General features: G+C 39.1%; 1 long non-coding RNA gene across 6 annotated transcripts in view; it reads left to right on the forward strand.

Annotated features, from left to right (window-relative positions):
* Positions 1 to 19,253, forward strand: part of LOC100332612 (NACHT, LRR and PYD domains-containing protein 3) — a 36,001-nt gene that overhangs the window by 11,647 nt on the left and 5,101 nt on the right. For 4 of the 6 annotated variants that reach the window (XR_012402481.1, XR_012402480.1, XR_012402479.1 and 1 more), the window contains exons 4-9: positions 2,111 to 2,195; positions 3,571 to 3,766; positions 6,807 to 8,574; positions 17,276 to 17,449; positions 17,584 to 17,757; positions 17,869 to 18,042. This is a non-coding gene — a long non-coding RNA (NACHT, LRR and PYD domains-containing protein 3). The remainder of the gene's footprint in view (positions 1 to 2,110; positions 2,196 to 3,570; positions 3,767 to 6,806; positions 8,575 to 17,275; positions 17,450 to 17,583; positions 17,758 to 17,868; positions 18,043 to 19,253) is intronic. The other 2 variants (XR_012402483.1, XR_012402482.1) reach the window with 2 other exon arrangements.

Here is a 19,253-nt window from a genome sequence, read left to right on the forward strand (position 1 = left end):
TGTGGTGTTTACAGTGATCAGTGTGTGCTGTTTAAAGTGATCAGTGTGTGGTGTTTACAGTGATCAGTGTGTGGTGTTTAAAGTGATCAGTGTGTGGTGTTTACAGTGATCAGTGTGTGGTGTTTAAAGTGATCAGTGTGTGGTGTTTAAAGTGATCAGTGTGTGGTGTTTACAGTGATCAGTGTGTGCTGTTTAAAGTGATCAGTGTGTGGTGTTTACAGTGATCAGTGTGTGCTGTTTAAAGTAATCAGTGTGTGGTGTTTACAGTGATCAGTGTGTGGTGTTTAAAGTGATCAGTGTGTGGTGTTTACAGTGATCAGTGTGTTGTGTTTACAGTGATCAGTGTGTGGTGTTTACAGTGATCAGTGTGTGCTGTTTAAAGTGATCAGTGTGTGGTGTTTACAGTGATCAGTGTGTTGTGTTTACAGTGATCAGTGTGTGGTGTTTACAGTGATCAGTGTGTGTTGTTTAAAGTGATCAGTGTGTGGTGTTTACAGTGATCAGTGTGTGCTGTTTAAAGTGATCAGTGTGTGGTGTTTACAGTGATCAGTGTGTGGTGTTTACAGTGATCAGTGTGTTGTGTTTACAGTGATCAGTGTGTGGTGTTTACAGTGATCAGTGTGTGTTGTTTAAAGTGATCAGTGTGTGGTGTTTACAGTGATCAGTGTGTGGTGTTTAAAGTGATCAGTGTGTGGTGTTTACAGTGATCAGTGTGTGGTGTTTAAAGTGATCAGTGTGTGGTGTTTACAGTGATCAGTGTGTGGTGTTTACAGTGATCAGTGTGTGGTGTTTACAGTGATCAGTGTGAGGTGTTTAAAGTGATCAGTGTGTGCTGTTTAAAGTGATCAGTGTGTGCTGTTTAAAGTGATCAGTGTGTGGTGTTTACAGTGATCAGTGTGTGGTGTTTAAAGTGATCAGTGTGTGGTGTTTACAGTGATCAGTGTGTGGTGTTTAAAGTGATCAGTGTGCGTTGTTTAAAGTGTTTAATGTGATAATAATTCTAACAATTCTGACTTCAACTGTATATAATCATTTGGCAGGCTAAATTGATCTAAATTGACTTACAGTAGATACAAATAAAAAAAATACAATTAGGGAATGAGCAACAATTCGTCTCGTTTAGTCTAATGCAGTAAGCTACAGCATGTGTTTTTATATAGCCATAGTCTATAAATTAAATAAAAAAAATAATTCATTAAATTAAAGTATATAGAGTTGCTGCATCATGTCTAAGTAAGTCAAGGCTTTTATGTAACAAACAAGCAAACCAACTGTAACGGGGAGACTGACACGGAGCGATCCATTTTGCAGTATTTATTAAGTCACACTTAAACATCAACACCTCGCACGGCTGTGCGAACATACAACATACAACTCAACGATGATTAGCAGATAATAGAGGCAGAGTGATTACCAGGCTTGTGTCAAGGGCAGGCAGCGTGATTCAGAGTCCGTGTAACAGGCTTTAGTCAGGGGCAGGCAGCGAGAATCAGAGTCCGTGTAAGCAGGCTTTGGTCAAGGGCAGGCAGAAGACAGAGCAGAGTCGAGAAACGGGCTGAAGTGGTAAACGGGAGATCAGGCAGGATAGAACGCTCAGAAATGCTGGCCGGGGCTAAACAAGACTTCGCACAGAAGTGTGTGTGTGAGCTGCTTATATGTGGTACGTGGGTCATTAGTGAGATGGAGAACAGGTGTGCTGGGATCAGAGTGAAATGGATGACGTAATGGTTAGAAGTCCGGAGATGGTGACCTCTGCTGGTCAGCGAGGGGAATGACTGGGACCGAGTCGGTGACACCAACAATCTAATATATGGAATAGAAATAGAAATAGTGTGTGCAGAAGTTTTGAGCCTTTTGAGTTTTTGAGGATTCATTAATTTATATATTAATAATTTGTCTGGTAGTCTACATGGTACAATAAATAATACATTTACAATAGAGTACAATATTAGCAGTCAGAGAATTCCCCGGCCTGAAATATTGTCCCAGTCCACCCCTGCTGTCTCCTCATTATGAGCACTACAGCACATGTAATATTTACAGTATTTCCTATTTTCCTGTATCTGTTTGTCTCCAAATATATAATTACAGTAGTTTTATCTGTTAACAGTGTTGAATATGAGTCAGCAGATTCAGGAGACGAGACTCACAGGAGACACAAGAGTTTCACAGACAATCTCCAGTCCATCTTCCAGGTGGGCAAAACTCATTTAGATTCATTAACGTCACTGAGATAACTCAATGAAACGCAGAATATTCATTCACAACACTTGAGAACTGGTTCTTGTAATGTGCTTTGGTTGGCCCCTGACCCAACTAAAAGTGTCTACAAAATGAATAATCCTAATAGTCTGTGCTGCTTTGGTTTTTCAGATATTAAAATATTATCTCTTGGTCATTCTGAGATTTCTCAGTCTTTTACAGGCACAAATGAGACCATTTTGGGTAATTTTTGACTCAATGTTAGATATTTCAACCAGTTTTACTCAGAATAGTTGGATCTAGTCTGACATTGGCCTGTTTTATAAAATATACATTACAAATATCAGGATATGACAACTGCATCTATTGACAAACAACATACCAAACTAAAACATAGCATCCTGTGCTTGGATAGCTAATAAGAACAGTTGATAGCAGAGATGCCCAAACTAGAGCCTATGGGCCAAAGCTGGTGTATGGTAACATTTGACTTGACATGTCATCCCATATAAGAGAGGCAGAATGTTAGGGAGGGCAGGGGTAATGCCTTTAAAACACATTATCATTTCAAATTTAACAAAACCTTTCATTTGTTTTATTGTTAAATTACAAAAAAGCAAACTGAGATGAAACGTTTGAGTTAAATGTGAATGAATCAGATTTTTCTTTTAGAGAACATACTGTTGCTCAACAGATAGAGCACTATTCTGAAGTCATCAGTGAGCAGATGAAGAGAAAGGCTGGTGCAGCTTGACTAGTGGACTCGGCTGTAAACTCCATTGTGTTATAAAGAGATTTTTTTTTTTTTTAAGAAGCTCGCCTGACCATAGTAACGTCATTTGTACATTTAAAAGATATGTATGAATGCATTGTTTTATTGCTTTAATAAATGACATTTAAAATCACAGTTTAAATAAACACATTTAATTATGTCCATTTATTTGTGTATTTAAATTGTGATTTATTTATACACATTTTAATGCTTCAATTATTATATTGATGATTTGATTCTAAAGGGCTCTCCTGTTCTTCCATAGCTAAAGCCACTGTTCAGATATTTATATAATATGTTTTTCAGACATTTATCAGGTATTTGTCCTCAATCTGCTCCTTAAACATCTCGCCCAAAGCTTTCTTCTGTTGAGTTTTGATGCGATTTCTTACTGGTGTATCTGTGAAATATCTGAAATCATTCAGCGTAGTGATATGCAAATGTAATGTCCAACAGCTAATCAGAATCATGCAGTTTAACAGACTCATATGATCATGTATTATACTGTGTTTTCAGTTATTGGGTTTGTGGATGTACAGCTGTGTGTGAATCAATGATTTCGTTAAATATTGATCTTCTCTTGTCTTCAATCATAGAATCTTGAGAGCAAAATGATCAGATTCCTGAAGAATGAACTGGGAAACTTTAAGAAAATCTTACAGAAAGAAAACAGTCAAGATTTTGTAAAGGAGTTTACTGAGAACAGAAGCATTATCACAGAAGCAGCTCTTGATCTCACACTCTTCTTCCTGAGAGAGATGAAGCAAGATCAAGCTGCTGATATTCTTGAAGGTAAGAGACTCCCCAGCAAACATTTGAACATCTGTTGACCGCTGAAACAGCGATTATATAAAAAAAATATGTATAAAAAATTATCCAAAATGCTTTAATTGTTAATTATTTGTAACTGTCTTATAGATAGCCAACAGATAACTTACAAGCTGTTACTTAACAAGTTATAAATGACTTGTTAACTGTATTTAAAGGATTTATAACTATACCTAATACATTAGTAATAGATCATGAACAAGCTGTTAGTAAATTACTTACTAAAGACTTGTTAAGTATCAGTTAATAGTTGATATATGTTATTTGGACGTTATCTTAAAGTTGCACCTGCTCTTCATTTAATAACTGTTAGTAAATGAGGAATAGTTGCAACCAGAATAACGTCCCAGTAACATACACAAGCTAATAACTAACACCTAACTAATATATCAACTCACACTTTACAGATCAGTTGTTCATAGTTTGTTTATCATCTACTAATACCAGTGAAACAATTCAATGAAATGATACAATTGCCTGTAATTCAGTGCACAATATCTATAGCATTTTTAATTTGACAAAGATGTAAATAAAAAAATAACATGCATTTTACAAATATTTATACAATATCTATATCTATTGTCGAGTGCACTGCCGTGAGGTAGTTCTCAACTATTGTTCAGTCCCATGCCAGCGGTATTTGTGTGCTTCAAGGGCTTGACACTAGGAAGCGCATGAAGACTAGCAATAGTTATTTAGAGGGTTTTTGTTCAGATTAGTTGTGAAGGTAACGGAATTGTACTCAGTTTTTGGCCATAAGAATTACCTGCGTAAATTGTAATTGGAGTAGGTTATAGGTCAAATTATTGGTTATGGTAATTTTGATTATTTTCTGATAATGGATAATAGGTTTGATAATGATATGAGTGGAGGAATTGTGTAGCGCTTCGGATGAGCTACTGAATTTTTTAAGAAAGAAAAACCCAAGTCTGTCATGTCAACTTGCTGAAACCTTTTTCACCCGCGATTGTCAAGCAGCTGATATTAAATTATCTGGGGTGGTCAGTCCTGTGACTGAGGCGCTGGGACAGTCTTCCGCGGGAGACAAGGAGGGTGGTACGTTTTTAGATGACAAGTGGGCACGACAAGATATGTTAGTAAACTTGATTTACCCAAAGGATAATGGCAGAAAATGACTGCAATTGTAACTTCTTCAGGGCTTTATTCTTATTCTGTCATGAGCTTCGGGTTACAAAACACTCCTGTGACATTTCAGAGATTGATGAATTGTGTAGTCTCTGGTTTAGAGAATTATATTATATAGTTTACAGCGATAACTGGGATCAACACATGAGACGGGTGTGAGAATTATTTAAACCTTTAGCTGAAGCTAATTTGACTATGAATTTAGCTAAATGTGAATTTGCACGAGCACCGGTTTCTTATCTGGGCAAGGACATGGGATCAAGCACGATCGAGAATTTCCCTACTCCTTGTACTAAAAAAGAGCTTATGCGGTTTATTGGAATGGCCAGTTATTATCGTGGGTTCTGCCAAATCTGTTATTTGTCCGCTGACTAATCTATTGAAGAACTCTGGTAAGTTTGAGTGGAGTCCATATTGCCAAAAGCTTTTGAGAATGTGAAGTTGTTGTTGACTGCTACTCCTGTGTTAGCAGCACCCCAAATTGGTCTTCCCTTTGACATTCAGGTTGACGCAAGTTACGTGGGAGCCGGAGCGGTCTTTCTCTAGACTTATTCTGATGGTTTTAGTCATCCAACATGTTACTTCTCACGCAAATTTAATTCATATTTGTTGAATTATTCAGTGAAGGAAATGTTGCTGCTTATCTGGGCACTTCAACATTTTGATGTATATGTGGGAGGAGGGTCCACGTTTGTTTTTTGTTATCACAATCCTTTGACAGTTCTTCATTCATTGCAGTGTCAGAGACAAAGCTTAATCTTGACGATTAAACACATAAAGGGGATTAAGAATGTTTTTGCGGACACCTTGACACATGCCACTGTGGTAGAGTAATGAAGTTGTATTTTGGTCTCCAATTGATGTGACTTGACCTACTCCTATATGTATCTATGTTGTACATTAGTTTTACACTCATCCACAAATTACTTACTTTTTAACAATAATCCACTCCAAGCCCACCTCTGACTCTAAATAATCCAATATATACTGTTATTCTGTTATTAGAACAATAACGTTACACTGAGTTCAAATTGAGAAGCAGTGAACCGATAATACAGCGCATGTGTGAATTAGTGAACCAAACACAAACAGTACATGAAAGCCTGCTGTGAATGAACTAAACCTAAACAACTGCAGCGCAGGTAAACCGAGGGCTTAAATGAGAGGATCTGGTGAAAAACATTACTTTTTTTTCATAACAGAAACTCGTAATGTGATTTAAATAAGTGAATAATGCTTCAGTTGTGATTTTTCAGATCATGGTGATGTTTTAACTGACTAAAATTACTATTGTTGACTACATAATTTTAATATGTTGAGTACTTGCACACATATACTTAAGGCTGCTATCTTGTTGCCTGTAGTATTTGAATTTGAGGATGGGTAGATGGTTGTGGTAGATGGTAGTGGTCATGTGTCCTCTAAATATAGGTTTCAAAAAATGTATGGCTGAGTTTTTATTATACAGCAAATATCCTCATTTAGAAAAAAAAAAGAAAAAAAAACTAAAACTAAGCAATTTCAATATATAGAAACTAGTAAATCTACCTCTTAAACTAATTAAAACCCAATTTGAAAACAAAAAGTCAAAACGAAATAAAAAATAAAGCTAATGAAAAATCCAAAACTATTATAACCTTGGCAATGCATGTGTAAAGGACATAATTTGTGGAGGTCCCTTTCACAACTTATTTACAATGGTGTGTAAATGATCTACGATCTACTGCAACCATTTTTGGTAAGCCACATGAAGTTGCCATCAGACCAATGTTTTCTGGGTCATGGCAATCTATATTAATTACAAAAAATCTGGAAAAGTCAAGACTAAATCTCTCTGTTTCTTTGCTCCTGTGTTTAGATGAGCTGTTCTTCATTAATCAGCTTAAATGTAGCCTGAAGAAGAAATATCAAAGTGTGTTTGAAGGAATTGCTCAGCAAGGAGACTCCACACTTCTGAATAACATCTACACAGATCTCTATATCACTCAGGGTGCGAGTGAACAGGTCAACACTGAACATGAGATCAGACAGATTGAAGTTGCTTCCAGACGTCATCAGTCACTAGAGATACAGGTTGAATGCAAACATTTGTTTGAAGCAGCTGAACAAGACGAGCAGATCACAACTGTCCTGACAAAAGGAGTTGCTGGCATCGGGAAATCAGTCTCTGTGCAAAAGTTTGTTCTGGATTGGGCTGAAGGGAAAGAAAATCAAGACATCAGCTTCATATTTCCTCTTCCATTCAGAGAAATGAACTTAAAGGAGAAAGAAAGACAAAGTTTAAAAGACCTCATAACTCAGTTTTTCCCAGAGACTAAAGGACTGAACCTTACAAGAAGCACACGATTCAAAGTGCTGTTCATCCTTGATGGATTGGATGAATGTCGTCTTCCTCTGAACTTTGTTGGTAATGAGACGTGTCGTGATGTATCTTCAGCAGTCTCTCTGGATGTTCTCCTGACGAACCTCATCAAGGGAAATCTGCTTCCTTCTGCTCTCATCTGGATCACCAGCAGACCAGCAGCTGCCAGTAAGATTCCTGCTGACTGTATCGACCGGCTGACAGAGATACGAGGATTCACTGATGCCCAAAAGGAGGAGTACTTCAGAAAGAGACTCACAGATCAGAATCAGGCCAGAGAAATCATTGATCACATTAAACAGTCAAAGAGTCTCTTTATTATGTGCCACATCCCAGTCTTCTGCTGGATTTCAGCCACTGTTCTCCAGAACATACTGAAACTGAAACACAGGGCTCATGCTGAAACACTGCAGGAATCTCCCAAGACTCTGACACAGATGTACACACACTTTCTCCGCTTTCAGATCCAGCAGAGCAGAAGAAAGTATGATGGAGAAAACACAGCAGATGTCTCCTGGGATCCAGACCTCATCCTTTCACTGGGGAAACTGGCCTTCCAGCAGCTGGAAAGAAACAATGTGATCTTCTATGAGAGCGATCTGAAAGACTGTGGCATTGACGTCTATAAGGCATCGGTGTACTCTGGCATGTGTACCCAGATCTTTAAGGAGGAGACGGGAATCATTCTTGGTACCATGTACTGCTTTCTTCACTTGAGCATTCAAGAGTTTATTGCAGCCCTTTATCAACATCTGACTCTAGACAACAATAAGAAACAAGCAGTAAAAAGCAGAGATGAGTTTATGATTGATTTCCTGAAGACTGCAGTGGACAAGGCTCTGGAAAGTGAGAATGGACATCTGGACCTTTACCTTCGCTTCCTTCTCGGTCTGTCACTCCAGTCCAATAGACAACTCTTACGAGGCCTGTTGACACAGCAGGATGACAGAGACCAGAGCAAAGAGGAAATAATTGCCTACATCAAGCAGAAACTTGAAGGGAATCTGTCTCCAGAGAGATCCATCAATCTGTTCTACTGTCTGAATGAACTGAACGACCAAACTCTGCTAAAAGAGATTCAGTCTCACCTCAGTAGTGGAAGTCTGTCATCTGCTCGCCTTTCACCTGCCCAGTGGTCTGCTCTGGTCTTTGTGTTGTTGACCTCAGAGGAGGAGCTGGAGGAGTTTGAGCTTCAGAAATTCCAGAGATCAGACGAGTGTCTCATCAGACTATCAGCAGTCATCAAAACCTCCAAAAGAGCTCTGTAAGTCAACGTCCTTCTTTCATCTAAGAAGTAGACATTTCCTGAATTTAAATAATACAGTATATTATGTTAATGGTCATGAGATTTAGGTCACGACCGAAAGGACAAGATGTTAGATACAAGCAGCCAAAATGAGTTTGCTTCGCAGGGTTGCAGAGCGCACCCTTATAGACAGGGTCTGGAGCTCTGCCATATGGGAGGAGCTCAGAGTAGAGCCACTGCACCTCCACATCGACAATTCAATTCATCTTTATTTCTATAGCACTTTTACAATGTAGATTGCATCAAAGCAGCTTCACGTAGAAGATCATAGTAAATTGAAACAGTGTCGGTTCAGTTTTGTGTTGAAGTTCAGTTTAGTTTAGTTCAGTTCAGTGTGGTTTACTTTTCACTGCTGAGAGTTCAAACACTGAAGAACAGAAGTCAGCTGAGTTGGCTCGGGCATCTGTCCCACCGGGAGGAGGCTTCGGCGAAGACCCAGGACACGCTGGAGGGACTATGTCTCTCAGCTTGCCTGGGAATGCCTCAGGATCCACCCGGAGGAGCTGGTGCAAGTGTTTGGGGAGAGGAAAGTCTGGGATTCTCTCCTAATACTGCTGCCCCTGCGACCCGGCCATGGATAAGCATAAAATAAGAAATGACATGACATCATGTTAATGAGCATGAACAATATTGATATCAACTAAACTGCAAAATACATTAAGAATTGTTAATTATGTAATGTTTTAGTGCTTTTTAAATAACATTCAGATTCAGGTTTTGGCTGTGGTTGTGTAAGGGATAGTTTACCCAAAAAGTGAATTTACTAATTCTTACTCTTCATGGATATAAACCTTTCTAAAACTTTGTTTTCTCCTGTTGAACATAAAAGAAGATAATTTGATAAAAGCTGAAACCTGTAACCATTGACTTATACACCAGTTGTTTTTCCTACCATGCAGGTCAATAGCTAATGGTTTTTAGCTGTCAAAGACATGGGGATGATTGGGAGGCCATGATCGTAAGGGCCGATTGAGGGACTTTGGCCAGGACACTGGGGCTACACCCCTGCTCTTTACGAATAAGTGCCATGAGATTTTTAAAGACCACACAGAGTCAGGACCACGGTTTAATGTCTCATCCGAAAGATGGCGCCCACTGACAGTGTAGTGTCCCCTTCACTTTTACTAGGGCATTAGGACTCACACAGACCACAGGATGTGCGCCCCCTGCTGGCCTAACTAACACCGCTTCCAACAGCAACCTAGTTTTCCCATGCGGTCTCACAGCCAGGTACTGGCCAGGCTCAGCCCTGCTTAGCTTCATGGAGTAATCGGTCTTGGGCTGCAGTGTGATATGGCTGTCATCATCTAAATTGCACACAAGTCAGCTATAAAATGATACAGCACCTTTAAAGTCCTTTCTGGACTGGAGTGGAATGATCACACTGATGTTTTCTCCATTCTGTCTATTTTGACTCATATCTATGCTGATAATTATAAGGTAACAATGACACAGACACACACTCATACACTATGGTCAGTTTTGTTCACCCAATTCACCTATACCAAATGTCTTCACACTGTGGGGTAAACTGGAGCTGGGACTCAAACCAGCGACCTTCTTGTTGTTAGGCGAAAGTGCTAATCACTGAACCATTGTGCCACCCTCTTTTTTATTATATCTTCTTTTAATCGTGCAGGCAGGCAAAACAAATGCAAGAGGTGGATCTAGGTTCAGTTCTAATGTTAAATATAATCCATACACAAAGAAAACGCCAGAGCTGAAGAGCAGAAAACACAAGCAAGAGAAACACACACACATACAGCAAACTATGATCAACACATAATGACTGAAACAGAGGAGCTTAATCACAGAGACTAGTGAGTTAACAAGGGGGTGAAGAGTAACTGGGCAAGTAAGATGGGGAAAACTGGGGTGAACACAGAGAACACAAGGACAACACAACAGTACAAGGACAGGACAACCAGGACCATGACACAGCTCCCTTCTAGGAGAAGATTCCAGATAATCCTCAGAGTTCAGCAGCTGGAGGTGTTACAGTGGACACGGGTGATGGGGGAGAGGAAGGTTAATGAAACCGTGACAGAGTACAGGACAGATGGTGAGGGGGAAACTGACAAGCAGGTGGAGAGGGAGGAGGACAAAGCCAAGGCAGGGACTACTAGACAGTAAACCAGAGCAGATCCTGTATATCTGACCTTTTATCTCAAAGGTTTTAGAGAGGATTGTGTCTGTACAGCTGAATGATTTCATGTTTAATAATGTTTTTGATAAATATCAGTCAGTTTAGAGCTGGTCATAGCACAGAGACCGCTCTATTGTGGGTTTCAAATGATGTCTTGCTGGAGGTTGGTTCAGGTAGCACTGTTCTTATTCTATTATTGGATCTCACTGCTGCTTTTGATACAGTGGATCCTGACATCCTCATTGATCAGCTTAGAAAACACACTGATATCCAGGGTCTAGCCTTGGACTGATTCTCTTCATATCTGAAGTATAGAACTACATCAGTCAGTTTGGGCAACTCTTGTTCTTCTGTCATTCAATTAATGGGGGGGTTCTGCAGGGCTCGATGTTGGGTTCAGTTTTGTTTTCCCTTTACTTATTTCCAATGGGAGTTTTTTTTTAAAACCATGGCATAAATTACCATCTATATGCTGATGACTCTCAAATCTACTTCCCCAAAATATCTGAGGATCAATCCTTCCTTCAGGCTTTGTTAAATTGTTTGGCTGATATGAGAGATTGGAGAACTCAGCTGCCAGGCTTTTAACAGGCACAGAAAAGGCACATTACACCTGTACTGGTTTCTCTACACTGGCTGCCAATTCAGTACAAAGTACTGCTGTATGTTTATAAATCCCTCCATGGCTTCTGAATATATTTCTGAGCTAATTAATATACACCAACCCGTGAGATCTCTTCACAGGATCTTCAGGATCGACTCTATTTGCAAGTTTCACGATCATGCTTGATATGTGGAGGTGATAGAGCTTTTTCAGTAGCAGCTTCAAGACTTAACCGTCGCAGTTCTCGGCGAGTGGTAGAAACTGGAAATTGCAATATAGCAACCACTTTAGCTTCTACTGGACGTACTTTTCCCTGTCCAGCCTCCTTTCCAAGATATGTGACTGTGGCTTGACCAAATTCGCACTTGGCCAAGTTCAACGTAAGAGATGCCTTTAACAGTCTTGTAAAAAACTGCTTTTAACAACGAAATGTGTTCACACCAAGTCATAGAATAGACTACCACATCATCAAGGTAAGCACTACAATTTGGTAAATCACCTAGAACTAAGTTTACAAGACGTTGAAATGTTGCGGGTGCATTTCGAAGTCCAAAGGCCATAGATGTATATTGTGCAAATGAGTCAGGTGTAACAAACGCAGAAATATCTGAAGCTTTGTCAGTAAGAGGAATTTGCCAGTAGCCTTTGAGCATGTCCAATTTTGTAACAAAACGTGCTGTACCAACATTGTCTACGTAATCTTCCATTCATGGTAACGGGTAACTATCCGCAACAGTAACAGAGTTAACCTTTCTATAATCTGTACAAAATCTGTACATACCATCAGTATTTGGTACTAACAGACATGGCGAACTCCATGGACTATGACTAGGTTTTGCCAAATTATTCTCTAACAAATAGTTTACTTCCTTGCGCATCAGTGATCGTTTATTCATGTTTGAACGATAAGCATGCTGCTTAATAGTATGGGCTGTACCCACATCAATATCATGTTTCAACACATTTGTTTGTGTTGGAACACCGTGAAACACACAATTGAATTCAAATATTAAAGCAATAATATCTTTTCTCTGGTCACAAGACAGATGCTTCAGATATGAATTGAGATCACTGAAAATGTCTGAATTTTTCAGCCTCACACATTGTTGAGTGTGACGAAAGCACATCATCATCAGCATCCCGATTGTCTTCAAAAGATGACTGCGTGACTGTAATGGTAGGAACAGCAGGTTCAGTGTTTGACACGGACGAGTCTTTTCCGAGTGTCTCTTTTGCATGATACGCTTTAAGCATATTTATGTGACACACACGAGTTTTACATTTCCGATCAGGCGTAAGAAAAATGTAATCTTTTTAGCTGATTTTCTTTTGAACTATGTAGGGACCTGAAAAACGTGCCGAAAGTGAAGAGCCAGACACCAGTAGGAGTACTAAGACTTTATCACCCGCAGAGAATGATCGTACAACCACTTTCTTATCATATTTACGTTTCATGCCTTTCTGTGCAGTAGTTAGTGCATCTTTAGCAAGGGTACACGCAGTGTGTAAGCGTTCACAAAAATTACTGACATAATCTAGTATGTTCGTTTTTGCATTGGAATCAACCGATTGCATTCGTTCTTTCAAGACTTTTAAAGAACCTCTTACCTGATGAGCTAAAACCAGTTCTGCAGGACTGAATCCAAGAGATTCTTGTACCGTTTCTCGAGTAGCAAACAACATCAGAGGAACACCTTCATCCCAATCTTTCGTTGTACTCAGTATTTTCGCAACATAGACTTTAACGTCTGATGGAAGCTTTCAAGTGCACCCTGGCTTTCAGGATGGTATGCACTTGACACTCGATATTTGATCGCAAGTGACTGTAAAGTCTGTTCAAAAAGTTTGGAGAGAAAATTTGTTCCCTGATCAGTCTGGATAACCTGAGGTAAACCAAAGGTAGAGAAAAGCTTGATTAGTGCTTTGATGATTACAGGTGCTGGGATTTTTCTAAGGAAATCTAGTTGCAACACACATTATTGTAAGCAAAATCTGATTACCTGACCTTGTCTTAGGCAACGGTCCAACACAATCCACAAGTATGTGCTGAAATGGTTCACTCACTACTGGAATAGGAATCAAGGGTGCAGGTGGAATGATTTGAATCGGCTTCCCTACTACTTGGCATGTGTGGCAAGCGCGACACTACTTCACCACATCTTTCTTCAAACCAGGCTAAAAGAAGTGCCTTAGAATCCTATCGTAAGTTTTTGTGATCCCTAAATGACCAGCAAACTGATGATCATGTGCAAGATATAACACATGCTGGCGGTAAGGAGTTGGAACAGCAATTTGATACACTGCATCCCACTCCAGATCATCATCCGCACTCAGAGACCATTTTCGCATCAATAACTCTTTGTCCATGAAAAATGTACTCTTTGCCTTTTTGTTCTCCACACCTGAAACAGCACCATTAATAAGTGACACAAGAGACTGGTCTTCTTTTTGAGCCATAGTAATTCTCTCAAGAGATACGGGTAACTGTAACAGATTATTGTCAGTCACATCAACATTAGCCTTTCCTGCCTGATTTTCCAATGAATCCTCAATAGTGAAATTTTCACCAGCCAAAAAAGGAGATAAAAAAGAATCAGCCAATTCAACCACATTTCTCATCTTGCGTGACTGTGCGCGCGTGACTGCGCATGCGAGAAAAATTTCTGGATCTGAACAGGAGTCTAATTGGATACTTACATCTGGCTTATCTAGAACCTCCAACACAGGCGTTACCTTTCCTCCAGCCAAATCATTGCCAAGGATGAAGTCAATGCCTTTTACAGGTAGTGACGACCGAACTGCAACTCGAACAAATCCTGTACACAAATCACTTGTTAAGTGTATACGATGCAGCGGTGCTGTAATACAAGTCATCTCAATTCCTTGAACTATTACATTAGATCCACAGTAGGTGTCGCCAGACAACTGTTTGTCTGCTACAATAAAAGACTGCAGCGCACCAGTGTCCCTAAGTATTTTCACTTTCATCCTTTCATCACAATTTTCTGATAAGGAAATGAATCCTTCTAAAATGAAAGGTTTGTACTTGTCATCAATGTCATTGTTTTTGTTATTGTCAGGAATCTTAAAAGCAGTGCAAGTGTTTAAAAACCCTACGCTTTTAACTAGTGATTGTTGTTTTCTTTTTAAAACCAAGCAATCGGAAATGACATGACTTTGTTTTCGACAATAAAAACAGGCGCGTTCCTCAGGAACTAGGTTGAGATTGAGCAATCTGTGATTTGTCTGAACGTACTGGTGCAAAGACATTTTTGTGTGTTAAAATAAACTCATCAGCCAAAACAGCTGCATGTGAAAGAGAATTAACTTTCTGTTTATTCAAGTACACAACAACACGGTCGAGCAAGCAATTTTTAAACTCCTCTAACAACATTAGTTCCTACAGTGACTCCATATCATCCACTTTGCTAGCTGTGCACCATTTATCAAATAGTAGCCTTTTCTCTCACGCAAAATCAACAAAAGTCTGTGTACCTCTACAACCTCTAAAATGCTGTCTGTAAGCTTCTGGAACTAGCCCATAAGCTCTTACAATTGCAGACTTCACACAATCATACTTTAAACTATCTTCTAAAGATAAAGTTGAGCATACCTCCTGAGCTTAACCAAGCAATTTACATTGCAATAACAATGACCAAACATCCTTAGGCCAGTGCAAAGAAGTAGCTATTCTCTCAAATGCAGTAAAGTATGAATCTACTTCTGATTCTCTGAATTGTGGTACCAAAACAATGTGCTTACCAATGTCAAAGGCATGTGGAGCAGTATCAGTTGGAGTTGAAACATCAGTGGCAGTCGGGGGCAAGGCAGTGGCAGGGGTCGAGGTAGACGGTGGAGCAGAAGAGGAGGAAATCTTCATCGCCTCCAGATCTAGTTCCTGTAGCTTGATCTGCGTTTCAGCCTCAATCTCAAGTTTGCGTATTTCCAAACGCAAATTAACTTCAGCCTGCCGAACTTGCTCTTTATCATGAACTTCCAGTTGCAAGCGTGCCAAACAAACTTTCAGTCTCGCATCACTTCTTAAAACAGAGGACATTGGGGAGAATGGATCAAAGGGAGGCAATCCAGCCTTTGCCTCCGCATCAACCTTAGCTTGACCCTGCAGATCCTCCTCAGCACCCACACTAAGATGTTCGACCGCCACGTCATCAAGAATTACTTTATCAACATTCTCACTCACCTTTTCCACTGGCAGCACATTTTTTTCATACAAATTCTCAAGTATGCAATCCCTTAGTTCTGCCTTACGACTGTGTTTACTTACTTCAATCTAGTAGTGGTCAGTCACCAGCAATAAGTCCTGCTTTCTGCATCTGCTAATCTGCTCTACTGTTGGGTTTTTTATAAAGTTTTGTACACTAAACACCTCCATTACCTAGATAAGGCAAACTAGTATTACGATATTTCTCTGCCTGAAATATACTCACTACTCACTCTAGCACAATTGTCACCACCAAACACAAATAATCATAACTTCCGGTCTCTAAAATTCTCTAAAGCAGTGGTTCTCAAACTTTTTTCATCAAGTACCACCTCAGAAAAGAATTGTCTCTCTAAGTACCACCAAAATGAGCAGTATTGAAATACAATAGCGTAGTAGGCCCAGTAAAGCAGCTACAACTCTGCACAGTTAAAAAAAGTGGCAGATTGCCTCAGAAATATAGGCTATATGTCATATATGGCAAATTATATACATCATTTTTTATACATTTTGAAATGTGTGTAGCATGTACATGACATATTTCATTACTCTGTGTACCACTAGAAAGAAGCCTGCGTACCACTAGTGGTACACGTACCACAGTTTGAGAACCACTGATCTAAAGCATGTCAAATTAGTATTTAGATATCCCGGATAAGCCCCCAATTAAATGTTACGGTTATTTTAAGATGGAAACGCTAGGGTTAAAGCAACATTTAAAACTTATGACTCTTTATGAATGGAGGCTGCAATGGAGCAGACAAACAACCAAATTATGCCAAAATAAGTGTTTATTTTACAAAGTGGATAAATGATAAACAAAGTATATACAAAATAAAGAAAACAAGAATAAATAAATGGTTGTAATAAAGGGGAGGAGGAACAAAAGTGGCGCCAGAGAAAATAAAATAATATAACAAAACACAACTCTAACTAGAACCCACAATCTCTATACCATCTAATAAAAGAAAGAGAAAGAAAAGTCTTCAGCGTTTTCACGCCCTATATAAACTACACTTCTAAACACAAACGTAAACAAAACTTACAATTAGTGGCGCACACTTCTAAACTAGTGTGTATAATACATTGGTATCTCCAACTTGTAGCAACATGTAGGTCACGTGACATCTACCCTGTTCCTGGAATCCCACTGATGTCGTATATCTGGTAATCAGAGAGAAAACACAATTAGAACACTTTTAAAGATCGATTTCAGCACAAATGATTATAACACACATAACACAAGAAACTGTCACATAATCCAGCCATCCAGCAAAACACACAGTCAACCAACATAGCAAACACACAACAGTGAGCAAGCAAAAATCAAGCTAGCTTTCAACTGCACCCGCTTCCTTTTAAAGTGGGGAAGTCTGCTTGTGATTGGACAATGATGATGTCATCGCAAATGGTAATGTTGACTGGCCTCTAGCTTGGCCAATAGGTAGATGAGCTGGGCGGACCTAAAGAAAATGATAGGTAGAGAAGGAGGGAGAGAGAAAAAAATACAAACAAACACAGACACAGATACTGAGCCGTAACAATAGACATAAATACTATTTAAAGCTAAAATCAGCAGATGTGCTCACTAATTAGTGAAGTTAAACCAGTCACTACAGTCAGATGTGCTTCAGACTATTAAACACTCCAGATCAACATATACATATTGTGTTTATCCTCTACACAGGCTACAGTGCTGTAAACTTACTGTTCGGTCCTGTGAGAGTTTGTCTTCAGTTCTACAATCCTCAAACTGTGTGCTGAGAGAGCTGGACCTGAGTAACAATGACCTGCAGGATTCAGGAGTGAAGAAGCTCTCTGATGGACTGAAGAGTCAACACTGTAAACTGGACACACTGAGGTCTGAGTTTAAACACCTGATTGATTGATTGATTGATTGATTGATTGATTGATTGATTGATTGATTTTTTTGTTTTGTTACATCAGACAGATCACATTAACAGTGTGTTTTTAGTAATGTGTGCTCTTTCTCAGATTGATGACGTGTAAACTCACTGCCGATTCTTGTGAGAGTTTGTCTTCAGCTCTACAATCCTCAAACTGTGTGCTGAGAGAGCTGGACCTGAGTATTAATCATCTGCCGGATGCAGGAGTGAAGCTTCTCTCTGATGGACTGAAGAGTCAACACTGTAAACTGGACACACTGAGGTCTGAGTTTAAACACCTGCTTGATTGATTGATTGATTTTTTTTTTTGTTTTGTTATATCAGACAGATCACATTAACAGTGTGTTTTTAATAATATGTTCTTCTTTCTCAGATTGGTCATGTGTAATCTCACTGTTAAGTGCTGTGAGAGTTTGTCTTCAGTTCTACAATCCTCAAACTGTGTGCTGAGAGAGCTGGACCTGAGTAACAATGACCTGCAGGATTCAGGAGTGAAGCTTCTCTCTGATGGACTGAAGAGTCAACACTGTAAACTGGACACACTGAGGTAAATGATTCTCCACTCTACAATAACTACAGTCAGACAGTTTCATATTAGAGCTCTTCATGCTTGAACATGTTAACCCTGGGTGATACTAAACCCCAGATAACAGGAATTATGGTTTATCAGTGATTGTGTTTCACACTGCTCATACTATACCTGTAGTTAACCCTCAGGGGTCTGAGGTGATTTTGGGACCCCTGAGATGTTTTGACATGCCCTGACATCTGTGCTGATTTCAGCTACTTATTACACAGAACTGACCAACATGTGTTTCATTTGTGTTCAGCACAAACTGAGCTACAATAATATGTGGGAAATATTGATGTAGATGCTGGTGTTTTAGAAATAAATATTATGTGTGGTTAGTAGGTTTTAGAGGGAAAAAAAACAGACTGAATGTGCCTGAACACGAGTTTAGAGTAAGCAGTCTTGTAGACTAGAATATTTACTGCACAATTATGTGAAATTATTCTGTTCGCTCATTCAGAGAAAACATTACAATGATCTACATTTTGTTAAGTTTGTTTTGGCTGATCTCAGCTGTATGTTTGAGTGACAATGCTCATGAATAATTCACACCTGAGAGACAACAGACACTCCCCCACTCACCCATCAAGGGCAGTGTACAGCAATGTCCATCTGCAGAAGCTAGCCCAAACTCAATGCTTGTTGTGTTACTGCTGTGTGACCATGTAAACACTCTGGGTGAACAATATACAGTGCTCAGCATATATAAGTACAGCCCTCACTAATCTCTCTTTTACATTCATAGTTTAATAGGAAGCTCTACAGGATTATATTTGTGCATATACAATAGATTAGCCAAATCTGGAGCTCATCTAACAAAATAACTCATGATAACGTCCAAAAACTACTACAGACAAATTTGTGTTATAGAAAAATATTAAATACAAAATGTTAAAAGAGCAAAATTAACAATAAAAATTTAGCTGAAATTTAGTAGGTTTTTTGCAATATTTAGCCTGACTTTAATTGTATTATCTTTCAATTTCTGAATATGTTTGGTGACTAAAATATGATGTTCATGAATAAATCAGTTTAATAAATGTGTTCTGTTTAAATGCAGCAGAATACACTGCCTATATTGACTGAGAAATGGAGGAAAGTCTTGGTTTTCAGAATGGGCTGTCCTCCATTATGCTGAGCGCTGTATGTGACTTATACAGCCGCACATATAATATATATTTGAAATG

Source organism: Danio rerio, chromosome 4 (genome assembly GCF_049306965.1).
Source record: "Danio rerio strain Tuebingen ecotype United States chromosome 4, GRCz12tu, whole genome shotgun sequence".
NCBI classification, from domain to species: domain Eukaryota; kingdom Metazoa; phylum Chordata; class Actinopteri; order Cypriniformes; family Danionidae; genus Danio; species Danio rerio.